The following is a 12,312-nucleotide window of genomic DNA, read 5'->3' as shown; positions in this document are numbered from 1 at the left end:
TTCCTGCTGCTCAGTTCCCTCCAAATTCCCTAAAATTCATTCTTCCAAAGGCTCAAAACCACTCGGGAAGGACGTGGTGGAGCCGATCCTGCTGAGCTCCCATGCAGGTCCCTCCCATTCTGGTCCAGAATCGTGGGATAAAATCGTGGAATATCCCGAGTGGGAAGGGAGCCACGAGGATCACCGAGTCCAGCTCGTATCTCTGCACAGGACAGCCCCAAAACTCACACCAGGACCCCTGGGAATCCACCCCAGCACATCCTGGGGGAAGCTGGGGTTTCTCTCTTGCAGAGCTGGAAAACCAGAGTTTTCCCAGCCTCTGGATCCACCTTTGGAACGTGTAAGCTTTTCCCATTTCCGTTTTTGAAGCAGGAGGAGCAGCAGCCTGGCTTCGGCCCCTCTCAAAAATTCCCTGAACACCACAAGCAAAACCCACCTCCGACAGCAAACAGACCCCACCGAGACCCCCCTCCAGCCGGGTGAGGGGCTTGGATGGAATTACTGAGGAATGACTATTGAGGAATTCCCCCCTCAGCAGCCCCGGGGTCAGGGGAGATCATTGAACCGGGAGGATTTCGGAAGCGCAGCCGGTATTTTTAGCCTGGAAAGGGAGGCACCGCTTCCCTCTCCGGGTCCCTCCTCCCGTGCAGAGCAGGCGGGGGGAAGGACATTGCAGAACCCGCTGCCGGTTGGGAAAGAAACGGGTTCTTTTGATCGGGGAGATGAAGGTGCTTCACCCCCACACGTTGTGCAACCCCCGGGACAAAAGGCACAACCCCCAGACAAAGGCACAACCCCCAGACAAAGGCACAACCCCCGGGACAAAGGCGCAACCCCCGGGACGGGACAAAGTCGCTCCGGGCTCGTCCCAGCTCCGAGCAGGGGCTCAGGGAATTGAGGAGGCTCCTGCAGCACCCCCAGGGCTCAGCCCCGATGCCCAGGGGTGGAAGGGAGCCAGGAGAAGGTTTTGGGCTGCCCGGAGGGGGAAGGAGGGTGGGTGAGGCTCAGGGCACCCCTGCAGCACCCCTAGGGCTCAGCCCCGATGCCCAGGGGTGGAGGGGAACCAGGAGAAGGTTTTTTGGGGGGAAGGAGGGTGGGTGACAGTGGTGGCTCCTCACCAAAGCCACGGGGCTACTTTTCCAGCCCCCGCCCATCACACCGGGCTCCCGAGTCAGACGTGGAGCTGGAAGACATAAGGGTGAGGTTGGGAACGTCTCCAGGGCTAAGGGGGGCACTCCTGGCATTCCAAATGGCAGGAGCCACTGGGATGTGCCAAGGGAAGGAGGGCACGGGCAGCCCTTTGCTGGGCACCAGGAGCCCTCAGGATGTGCCAAGGGAAGGAGGGCACGGGCAGCCCTTTGCTGGGCACCAGGAGCCACTGGGATGTGTCAAGGGAAGAAGGGCATGGGCAGCCCTTTGCTGGGCACCAGGAGCCACCGGGATGTGCCAAGGGAAGGAGGGCACGGGCAGCCCTTTGCTGGGCACCAGGAGCCACTGGGATGTGTCAAGGGAAGAAGGGCATGGGCAGCCCTTTGCTGGGCACCAGGAGCCACTGGGATGTGCCAAGGGAAAGAGGGCACAGGCAGCCCTTTGCTGGGCACCAGGAGCCACCGGGATGTGCCGAGGGAAAAAGGACACAGGTAGCCCTTTGCTCGGCATCTTTTCCACCCTCCAAACCCCATCCAGGAACACCTCAGAGACCCCCAAGCACCCCCTCTGAGCTCAGCACTGCCACGTTCCCCTTCCCACACTTCCCAGGGCAGCACGTGGAGCAGCAAGGGGGTGGTGGCTGTGCCGGGGTTCTGATCCCACGGGAGTGACGTTCCCAGAGTGCAGCGTTCCCTCTGAGGCACACCCAGCACCCCGACCCGCCCTGCTCCCCGGGGCTGGGCCACAGCCAGCCCTGTCCTGGCATGGGGCTGCCCTTCCCAGAGCCCTGGGAACAGAGAATCAGGGAATCACAGAATCAGCCGTGTTGGAAGGGACCTCCGAGATCATCCAGTCCAACCCTTGCTCCAACCCCACCGTGGTTCCCAGCCCATGGCACTGATGCCACATCCAGTCTGTCCTTAAAAACCTCCAGGGATGGAGAATCCACCCCTTCCCTGGGCAGCCCATTCCAATGGCTGAGCACCCTCTATGGAAAGAAATTCTTTCTAATCTCCAACCTAACCCTCCCCTGGCACAGCTGAAGGCCGAGCCCTCTTGTCTTGCTGATGGTTGCCTGGGAAAAGAGACCAACCCCCCCCGGCTCCCCCCTCCTGTCAGGGAGTTGCAGAGAGTGAGGAGGTCTCCCCTGAGCCTCCTCCTCTCCAGGCTGAGCCCCCCCAGCTCCCTCAGCCTCTCCTCACAGCACTTGTGCTCCAGTCCCTTCCCCAGCCTCGTTGCCCTCCTCTGGACCTGCTCCAGCCCCTCAATGTCCTTCCTGAGCTGAGGGCCCAGAACTGGACACAGTACTCCAGGGGTGGCCTCAGCAGCGCTGAGTCCAGGGGCAGAATCACTTCCCTGGCCCTGTTGGCCACCCTGTTCCTGAGCCAGGCCAGGATCCATTGGCCTTCTTGGCCCCCTGGGCACACTCTGGCTCATGTTCGGATCTCCTGGGAGAACACACGGCATTGGGAGGGCTTGTGCTGGCGACACCAGAGAGCCCATGTGGCACCGCCTGGGACCCCCCTGCCTGGGCCCCCCCTGCCTGAGACCCCCCTGTCTGGGGCCCTCCTGCCAGAGACTTGACCAAACATGCCCCAAGGAGCCCGCTCGGTGCCTGGGCAGGATCCACACCTTCCTCCCGACCTCTACCTTCATATCACAGATTTTCTCCCTTTTCCCCGCTGTGTTTTCCCTGCTGGGGGTGGAATTTGGGATGTTTGGGATGCTCGGGAGGACCTGCTGCTCCTGCTGCAGCAGCGGGACAGGCCGGCCCAGCAGGCAGGTGGGCGAGGTGCTGACTCGGGCACAAGGAGAGCCCGGTGCCCTTTTTTATTCCCTGCTGATGATACAAGTGCAGGAACTCCCTGGAGTTGGGCAAGAGCCGGGAGGAGACGCTCTGGGAACAGGGAGAGAGCGGAGAGGGATTGGGGGGAGCTGGGGGTGGGAACAGGGAGCAAGATTGGGGGCTGCTGGGGGTGGGAACAGGGGATGCTGGGGGTGGGAACAGGGAGTATGATCGGGGGGTGCTGGGGGTGGGATCGGGGGGTGCTCGAGATGGGAACAGGGAGTGAGTGGAGCGGGATCAGGGGATGCTGGGGGTGGGAACAGGGAATGAACGGGATCGGGGGTGCTGGGGGTGGGAACAGGGAGCGGGATCAGGGGGCGTTGGGGATGGGAACAGGGATCCGGATCAGGGGGCGCTGGGGGTGGGAACAGGGAGCATGATCGGGGGGTGCTGGGGGTGGGAACAGGGAACAGGATCAGGGGGAGCTGAGGGTGGGAACAGGGAGCGAGTGGAGCAGGATCGGGGGTGCTGGGAGTGGGATCAGGGGGTGCTGGGGGTGGGAACAGGGAGTGGAGTGGAGCAGGATCAGGAGATGCTGGGATTGGGATCGGGGGTGCTGGGGGTGGGAACAGGGAGTAGGATCAATGGGAACTGGGAGTGGGAACAGGGAGTGAGCACAGTGGGATCAGTGGGAGCTGGAGATGCACCCTGGGCACAGAGGGCTCTGTGTGTCACAGCTCAAGCTCTGTGTGTCACAGCTCAAGCTCTGTGTGTCACAGCTCTGAGCTCTGTGTGTCACAGCTCAGGGCTCTGTGTGTCACAGCTCAAGCTCTGTGTGTCACAGCTCAAGCTCTGTGTGTCACAGCTCTGAGCTCTGTGTGTCACAGCTCTGAGCTCTGTGTGTCACAGCTCAAGCTCTGTGTGTCACAGCTCTGAGCTCTGTGTGTCACAGCTCTGAGCTCTGTGTATCACAGCTCTGAGCTCTGTGTGTCACAGCTCAAGCTCTGTGTGTCACAGCTCAGGGCTCTGTGTGTCACAGCTCTGAGCTCTGTATGTCACAGCTCAGGGCTCTGTGTGTCACAGCTCAGGGCTCTGTGTGTCACAGCTCAGGGCTCTGTGTGTCACAGCTCTGAGCTCTGTGTGTCACAGCTCAGGGCTCTGTGTGTCACAGCTCTGAGCTCTGTGTGTCACAGCTCAGGGCTCTGTGTGTCACAGCTCAGGGCTCTGTGTGTCACAGCTCAGGGCTCTGTGTGTCACAGCTCTGAGCTCTGTGTGTCACAGCTCTGAGCTCTGTGTGTCACAGCTCTGAGCTGTGTGTGTCACAGCTCAAGCTCTGTGTGTCACAGCTCAAGCTCTGTGTGTCACAGCTCAAGCTCTGTGTGTCACAGCTCTGAGCTGTGTGTGTCACAGCTCAAGCTCTGTGTGTCACAGCTCAAGCTCCGTGTGTCACAGCTCTGAGCTCTGTGTGTCACAGCTCTGAGCTCTCTGTGTGTCACAGCTCTGAGCTCTGTGTGTCACAGCTCTGAGCTCTGTGTGTCACAGCTCAGGGCTCTGTGTCACAGCTCAAGCTCTGTGTGTCACAGCTCTGAGCTCTCTGTGTGTCACAGCTCAAGCTCTGTGTGTCACAGCTCTGAGCTCTGTGTGTCACAGCTCAGGGCTCTGTGTCACAGCTCAAGCTCTGTGTGTCACAGCTCAGGGCTCTGTGTCACAGCTCAGGGCTCTGTGTGTCACAGCTCAGGGCTCTGTGTGTCACAGCTCTGAGCTCTGTGTGTCACAGCTCAAGCTCTGTGTGTCACAGCTCTGAGCTCTGTGTGTCACAGCTCAGGGCTCTGTGTGTCACAGCTCTGAGCTCTGTGTGTCACAGCTCTGAGCTCTGTATGTCACAGCTCTGAGCTCTGTGTGTCACAGCTCAAGCTCTGTGTGTCACAGCTCAGGGCTCTGTGTGTCACAGCTCAAGCTCTGTGTGTCACAGCTCAAGCTCTGTGTGTCACAGCTCAGGGCTCTGTGTGTCACAGCTCTGAGCTCTGTGTGTCACAGCTCAGGGCTCTGTGTGTCACAGCTCAGGGCTCTGTGTGTCACAGCTCTGAGCTCTGTGTCACAGCTCTGAGCTCTGTGTGTCACAGCTCAAGCTCTGTGTGTCACAGCTCAAGCTCTGTGTGTCACAGCTCTGAGCTCTGTGTGTCACAGCTCTGAGCTCTGTGTGTGTCACAGCTCAAGCTCTGTGTGTCACAGCTCAAGCTCTGTGTGTCACAGCTCTGAGCTCTGTGTGTCACAGCTCAAGCTCTGTGTGTCACAGCTCTGAGCTCTGTGTGTCACAGCTCTGAGCTCTGTGTCACAGCTCTGAGCTCTGTGTGTCACAGCTCAAGCTCTGTGTGTCACAGCTCAAGCTCTGTGTGTGTCACAGCTCAGGGCTCTGTGTGTCACAGCTCTGAGCTCTCTGTGTGTCACAGCTCAAGCTCTGTGTGTGTCACAGCTCTGAGCTCTGTGTGTCACAGCTCAAGCTCTGTGTGTCACAGCTCAAGCTCTGTGTGTCACAGCTCAGGGCTCTGTGTGTCACAGCTCAGGGCTCTCTGTGTCACAGCTCAGCTCTGAGAGGAGGAAACGGGGCCAGAGCAGGGTCGAGCAGCTCCCGGCCGTGCTGGGCAGGCGTTACCCCACTCCTGGCCGTTTTATATCCCCGATTTCATCCCGCCTGCAAACGCCCAGCGCGGCCAAACACTCAGCGTTTCAACTTCTCGACTTTTCATTCAGTAAAACTATTCATGTTTTATGCAAATCTGGCAGCGTTCGGGCCGCTCTGCACACAGGAACTTGAGCAATAAATAGCTTTTCTCCCTTGTCTTGCACCACTTCTGTGTGTGCCGGCGGTGGGTCCGCCCTCCACCAGCACCCAGAGAGCTCTGAGCACCCTCAGACACCCCCCGAGGGGCTGCCACCGGCCCCCCCATTTCCCCCTCTCCCTCCCCATCCTCCGCCCCTGCTTTGAACCGAGCGGCGACGCGCGCTGGGCAGCCCCAAAAAGTTTGTTTTAAATAGACGCTCCTTGAATAAGCCCAACAAAAATACCCCCCCCCCCGCCGTGTCCCGCTGCCGGGCGTGAAACCGCAGCGCGGCAAAGAGGAACCGTCGACTTAAAAAAAAAAAAACCAACCAAAACCTCCAAAAAATAAAGTAAAAAATTAAAAATAATCGCACGTTTCTGCCCGTTTCGCCCCCTCCCACCCCCCCAAATCCCCGCCCCCGCCGCCGTTGCGCAAAACGAGACGCGATGGGAGGGAGGGGGCGAGGCCGGGCAGGGGGAGGGGTCGCCCCCCGGTGTCGTTTCGGGGCTGCGACCCCCCGGCACAGCGTGGGAGGGTCTTTCTGGGGGGGGTCGCAACCCTGGGGGAGTCACTCCGGGTCTGGAGACCCCCGAGGGGATCGTTCCGGGCCTGCAGATCCACCCCGAGGGGGTCGCAGAGGGGGGGGGGTCTCTCTAGGTCTGCAGCCGCGGGGGGGTCTCTCCGAGCTCGCAGCCCCCCCGCAGGGTCGCAGGGGGGGGGTCTCCGGGTCTGCAGCCCCTCGGGGGTCCGCAGATCCCGAGGGGGTCGCGGGGGGGGGTCTGTAGCCCCCTCGGAGGGGTGGCAGAGGGAGGGGTCTCTCTGGGTCTGCAACCCCCCCCGGGAGGGTCGCAGGGGGATCTCTCCGGGTCTGCAGCCCCCCCGGAGGGGTCGCGGGGGGGGTCTCTCCGAGCTCGCAGTCCCCCCGGAGGGGTCGCAGGGGGGTCTCTCTGGGTCTGCAGCCCCCCCGGGAGGGTCTCAGGGGGGTCTCTCCGGGTCCGCAGCGCCCCAGGGGTGGCCTTGGGCTCGCAGCCCCCCCGGGAGGGTCGCAGGGGGTCTCGCCGGGTCTGAAGCCCCCCCGGAGGGGTCGCAGAGGGGGTCTCTCCGAGCTCGCAGCCCCCCCGGGGGTCGCAGAGGGGTCTCTCCGGGTCTCCAGCCCCTCGGGGGTCTCTCCGGGTCCGCAGCCCCCCCGGGGGTGGCCCTGGGCTCGTAGCCCCCCCGGAAGGGTCGCAGGGGGGCACTCCGGGTCTGCAGACCCCGAGGGGGTCCCAGGGGGGTCTCTCCGGGCTCGCAGCCCCCCCCCGGGGGTCGCATCAGCCCCCGGGCCACCTTCCCCCGCGGCGCTCGCGGGGCTTCGGTTGCGGCCCCGGGGGAGAGAAAAACATTCGCTTTAAAAACAGGAAAATGTGATTGTCAAACCACAACAATGGGCCGGGAAGGGGCCGGGAAGGGGCCGCGGCAGCTCCGAATTTTCGCTCCAAAACACCCCGCGAGTGACTCAAAGTTTCTGCTCCGAGCCCGGGCGGCCCCGCGCCCCCTCCCGGCTCCGGGCGGGACTCGGTGGCCTCTGATAAATAAACCTTTGGGAGGGGTTAATAAACCTTTAGGAGAAGGTTTCCCCGATAACCGGGCGCCGAAGCCGCCCCGAAGCCTCTCCCGCGGGGTTTGCGGGTGCAGAGACAGCCCGGTGTCCGCGGGAAGCGCCCACAATCCGAGATTAACTGAGCCTGGCAAAGAAACCCCCTGGCACCCAGGTACCCCGGGAGCTGCTCTCACTTGGCCAGTCCCCCCCTCTGAAGTCACTTTGGGCACCAGCTCTCCCCCCTTTAACCCCCAGAGTGCCACAAGGTGGGGTGGTAAAGGTTCTATGGGTGTCCCAGCCCCTCTGAAGTCACTTTGGGCACCAGCTCTGCCCCCTTTAACCCCCAGAGTGCCCTGAGGTGGGATGGCAAAGGTTCTGTGCATGTCTCAGCCCTTCTGAAGTCACTTTGGGCACCAGCTCTGCCCCCTTTAACCCCCAGAGTACCCTGAGGTGGGATGGCAAAGGTTCTGTGGGTGTCCCAGCCCCTCTGGAAGCCCAAGAGGAGCCCAGACCGGGCTGCTGACAACTTTGGAACGAGCACAGGGAGCTGAAAGTGACCCCCAATGAGGCAAAGACGAGTTCTGAGGATGGAGATGGCAAAGCTGGGGCTGCCCCTGGATCCCTGGAAGTGTCCAAGGCCGGGTTGGAGCAACCTGGGCTGGTGGAAGGTGCCCCTGCCCATGGCAGGGGGTGGGATGAGATGGGCTTTGAGATGCCTTCCAACCCAAACCATCCCACGGCTCCAGGACGAAGGTCCCTGAATCCTGATGTGCTCTGGGGTGTCAGGACCGTGAGAGTAGCACCCCCTGACCCCATTTCCTGACAAACACCCCCCAGGCACCTCACAAGGTGCAAACACAACTCCAAGTGCCCCTCAGAGCCTCCTCTAGAATCACCCATGGCAGGGAAGTGGAGTGAGATGAGCTTTGAGGTCCCTTCCAACCCAAACCATCCCACGGCTCCACGACGAAGGTCCCTGAATCCTGATGTGCTCTGGGGTGTCAGCACAGCCCGACACCATTTCCTGACAAACACCCCCCAGGCACCTCACAAGGCACAAACACAGAACTCCAAGAGCCCCTCAGAGCCTCCTCTTCTCCGACCCTCACCAACCTTTCCCCTCCACCTCCAGAATCACCCGTGACAGGGGGTGGGATGAAATGAGCTTTGAGGTCCCTTCCAACCCAAACCATTCCATGGTTCCAGGATGAAGGTCCCTGAACCCTGATGTGCTCTTGGGTGTCAGCACAGCCCGACCCTATTTCCTGACAAACACCCCCCAGACACCTCACTGGGTGCCTCACAAGGCACAAACACAACTCCAAGAGCCCCTCAGAGCCTCCTCTTCTCCGACCCTCACCAACCTTTCCCCTCCACCTCCAGAATCTCCTCGGCCTGGGGACCCGGCCTAAAACCACCCAGGGAGCCACGACAGCGAGAGGACAAACAGAGGCGTTCAGCAATGAGCAGAGGGTGAAGAAAGCCCCAAGAAGCCCCCCGAGGTGGGCTGGGCGAGGGCACCACGCAGAGGACGGGGTACCTTTGTCGTCGGCGCTCATCTGCCCGCCCGCAGCCGCCGCTGCCCGTCAGGTCTCTGCTCTCTGCCCCTGCTGCTGCACCCCAGGCAGGGAGAGCAGCCCTCTGGCGTGGTCTGCCCCGTGTGTGGAGGAGCCCGAGCCCCGCTCTGGAGCTCTTTTCTCAGCAGTTTCCATGCCTGGTTTCAGAATGACGAGCCCCGGCGCTGCCCTCGCCCGCTCTCACCAGCGGGTTTATCTCTCGCATCCTTCCCTCCTGCTCTCGCACCCGGGCCGGGGACTGACCCCGTTCAAAGCCAAACGAAGCTGCCAGAATCTCCCGGGGCTCTGTGCCAACCTCCTGCAAAGCCGTGGCAGAGAAAGGGGTGGTGTTTCCATGGAAGCTCCCGCCGGATTCCCGGGAAACGAATGTCCCGGGAGCAGAAGCATCTCCCAGACAACGGATCTCCCGGGAGCAGAGGCAGCGAAATGTCCCGTTTAACAGCTGGGGGGGGCAGGGCAGCTAAAACTGGAGCGGCCTCAGAGCCACCCACACTCACCCGGGAAGGGGGAAATCCCTCAATCCCAGAAGTTCCAGCCTGGAGCTGGGATTTCCCGACGCCTCACGGACGAGGGATGGGACGGGAGAGCAGAAAGGGGTCCCTGTCCCCCAGTCCTGCAAGGATGAGTGGGATGGAATTCCTCGAGGGCAAGCCTAGGAAAGAGTAGGAATTGTCTCAGCTCTCCGTGGAGGATCTCAGGGCTCTGGGGTCGCCCTCCCTGTGCAATATTCCCGGGAGCTGCTGGCTCTTGGCACAGCCATCCCCGTGGGATGGGGCTCTGCTCTCGAGGGCAGACACAGGACCCTGGTCCTCCACCAGCACATGAAGCTTTTGATCCGTGTGGGGAGGCTGCAGGGACCACCCCCACCGTGCTGGGACAATGAGGAAGAGGCCAAGAGCAAGAGGGAAAGTTCCAGAACTGTGGTTATCCAGGATTTCTGGAGGCAAATAGAGAACCTTCTGCTGGGAAGGCCCCCGTGGCTCAGACAATGGAGCAGAGTTTGTGTCCCCCCCCCCGCCACACTGGTGGAAATTAATTCTCTGTCTGTAATTGCCCTTCTGTTCACTAATTGCTGATGCGCTTTCAGTGCTTTCAGCCTAAATAACGTTTATTTTGGGTTAAAGGAAAATGGTAAATCAGGAGAGAGCCCAGTGAAGCTGCCACGGGGCACAGGACTCGTCTGCCTCCCCTGCCAGGAGAGGAATCGAGTCCCACTCAGGGCAGCTCTCACCTAGGAAGGACCACGGGCTGGAAGTGCTCCCAGGGCCATTAAGTCCAGCTTTAGTGCCTGGCTGGCCTGAGATGGTGCCAAATTGTCCACAGAAGTCCACATCCCACATCCCCCCACTGTGTGTTTATTGTCCCCGGTGCCTGGAGGGAGCAGCAGGAATCAAAGGCACAGAACAGAGCTGGTGTTATTTTTTGGGGGGGATAAAACTCGCAGGGAAACGTGTTCAGCTCCCTGGAAGATCCCAGACCCAACATTTCCCTCTGAGACAATTCCCAGCCTCGCTCTCACAGGTGAGATATCCCGAGCCACGGGATTTTCCTGCATTTTCCATCGTGGAGGAACCAGGTGTGTGTGAGAAGGGGATAAAAAAGAGACGTTCCCCGACAGCAGAGGGCTTTTAAGACACTCAGGGTCAAATTATCTCCTCGTGCAACGCTGCTGCAACTCGGAAAATCTAAAGCTGCAGGACATAAATCAACCCCCAACTGCCCAGGGCTGAGGAGAAACTTCCTCTGGTGACAACCTGTTGCACAAGTGCCTCTAACAGGAGCTCCTGCCTCCCGAAATCTCTGTTGGAAAGGGGTGATTGGGCTCTGGGGCTGGGCCTGGAGGATCCTTCCTGTGCCCTGATACAATCCATCTCATTGTATCCTCCTCCAAAAGCAGCAGCTCCCAGCTCTGTCCTGGGGCTGCAACACAAATCAGCTCAGCCAGAGGATCAAATCCTTCCAGGGGTGCTGGGAGTGTGCAGGGAGAAGAGCAGAGATATTGGGGAGTCTTTGCTCACACTGTGCAGGGAGAAGAGCAGAGAGATTGGGGAGTCTTTGCTCACACTGTGGTGTGCAGGGAGAAGAGCAGAGAGATTGGGGAGTCTTTGCTCACACTGTGGTGTGCAGGGAGAAGAGCAGAGATTTGGGAGTCTTTGCTCACAGTGTGCAGGGAGAAGAGCAGAGAGATTGGGGAGTCTTTGCTCACAGTGTGCAGGGAGAAGAGCAGAGATATTGGGGAGTCTTTGTTCATAATGGGCTGTGCAGGGAGAAGAGCAGAGATACTGGGGAGTCTTTGCTCACAGTGTGCAGGGAGAAGAGCAGAGAGATTGGGGAGTCTTTGCTCACACTGTGCAGGGAGAAGAGCAGAGAGATTGGGGAGTCTTGGCCATGGAAATGTTCCCGAAGCCAGAAAAAGCCGTCCCAGAACTGATGGATCCCAAAGGCCTCATGGACAGTGTGGGGGCTTTGGAAAGGAAACCTGGGGTGTCATCCCGTGGCAGGGCTGGGTCGCTGCTCCTGCTCAAGGCAGCCTTTGTTTGGGCAGCAAGTACAACCAGACTCTTCCTGCAGCGTTTGGGAGCGGAGGTGTTTTCCCGAGGGAGGCCTGGAAGCCTCATCCTCATCCAAAACCAGCCCAGAGAGAGCACAAGGTGTCCTGCCCTGACCACAGAGCCGGGCTGGAGGAGCAGGAAAAGCTCCACACCTGGAGCAGTTGGAGGCTCTGCCAACCCTTCCAAACCCCGGCAGGACCGGCCCTCCCTCCGTCCCCTTGGGGGAGCAGCAGCTCGGCCACCCTCGGTCTCAGCCCGGCCCTGCCTGCCCACACTTGGGCTGGGAAACCAAAATTCCACCTCTCCTGCTGCTTCCAGACCTCTCCTCCAACCTGGAGGCCTTTCCCAGCCCCCCAGAAAGCAGCAGCCCCTCGGGAAAGGGCGGCACCGGGCGGGTTCAGCTCGGGGGATGTGATGGAGAAGGAAAAGCTGGAGCTGTTTGGGTTTGGGGGATGTGAAGAAGGAAAAGCAGTGCCACCATGCTGTCCCCGCGGGGCTGGCAGTGCCACTGTGCCATCCTTGCGGGGCTGGCAGTGCCACCACATCATCCCTGCGGGGCTGGCAGTGCCACCACACCATCCCTGCGGGGCTGGTAGTGCCACCATGCTGTCCCTGCAGGGCTGGCAGTGCCACTGTGTTGTCCCTGCAGGGCTGGCAGTGCCACCACACCATCCCTGTGGGGCTGGCAGTGCCACCACACCATCCCTATGGGGCTGGCAGTGCCACTGTGTTGTCCCTGCAGGGCTGGCAGTGCCACCACACCATCCCTGCGGGGCTGGCAGTGCCACTGTGCCATCCCTGCGGGGCTGGCAGTGCCACCACACCATCCCTGTGGGGCTGGCAGTGC

The sequence above is a fragment of the Chiroxiphia lanceolata genome, chromosome 30 (assembly GCF_009829145.1).
Source record: "Chiroxiphia lanceolata isolate bChiLan1 chromosome 30, bChiLan1.pri, whole genome shotgun sequence".
In the NCBI taxonomy this organism is placed as follows: Eukaryota; Metazoa; Chordata; class Aves; order Passeriformes; family Pipridae; genus Chiroxiphia; species Chiroxiphia lanceolata.
This window is presented reverse-complemented; position numbering follows the sequence as displayed.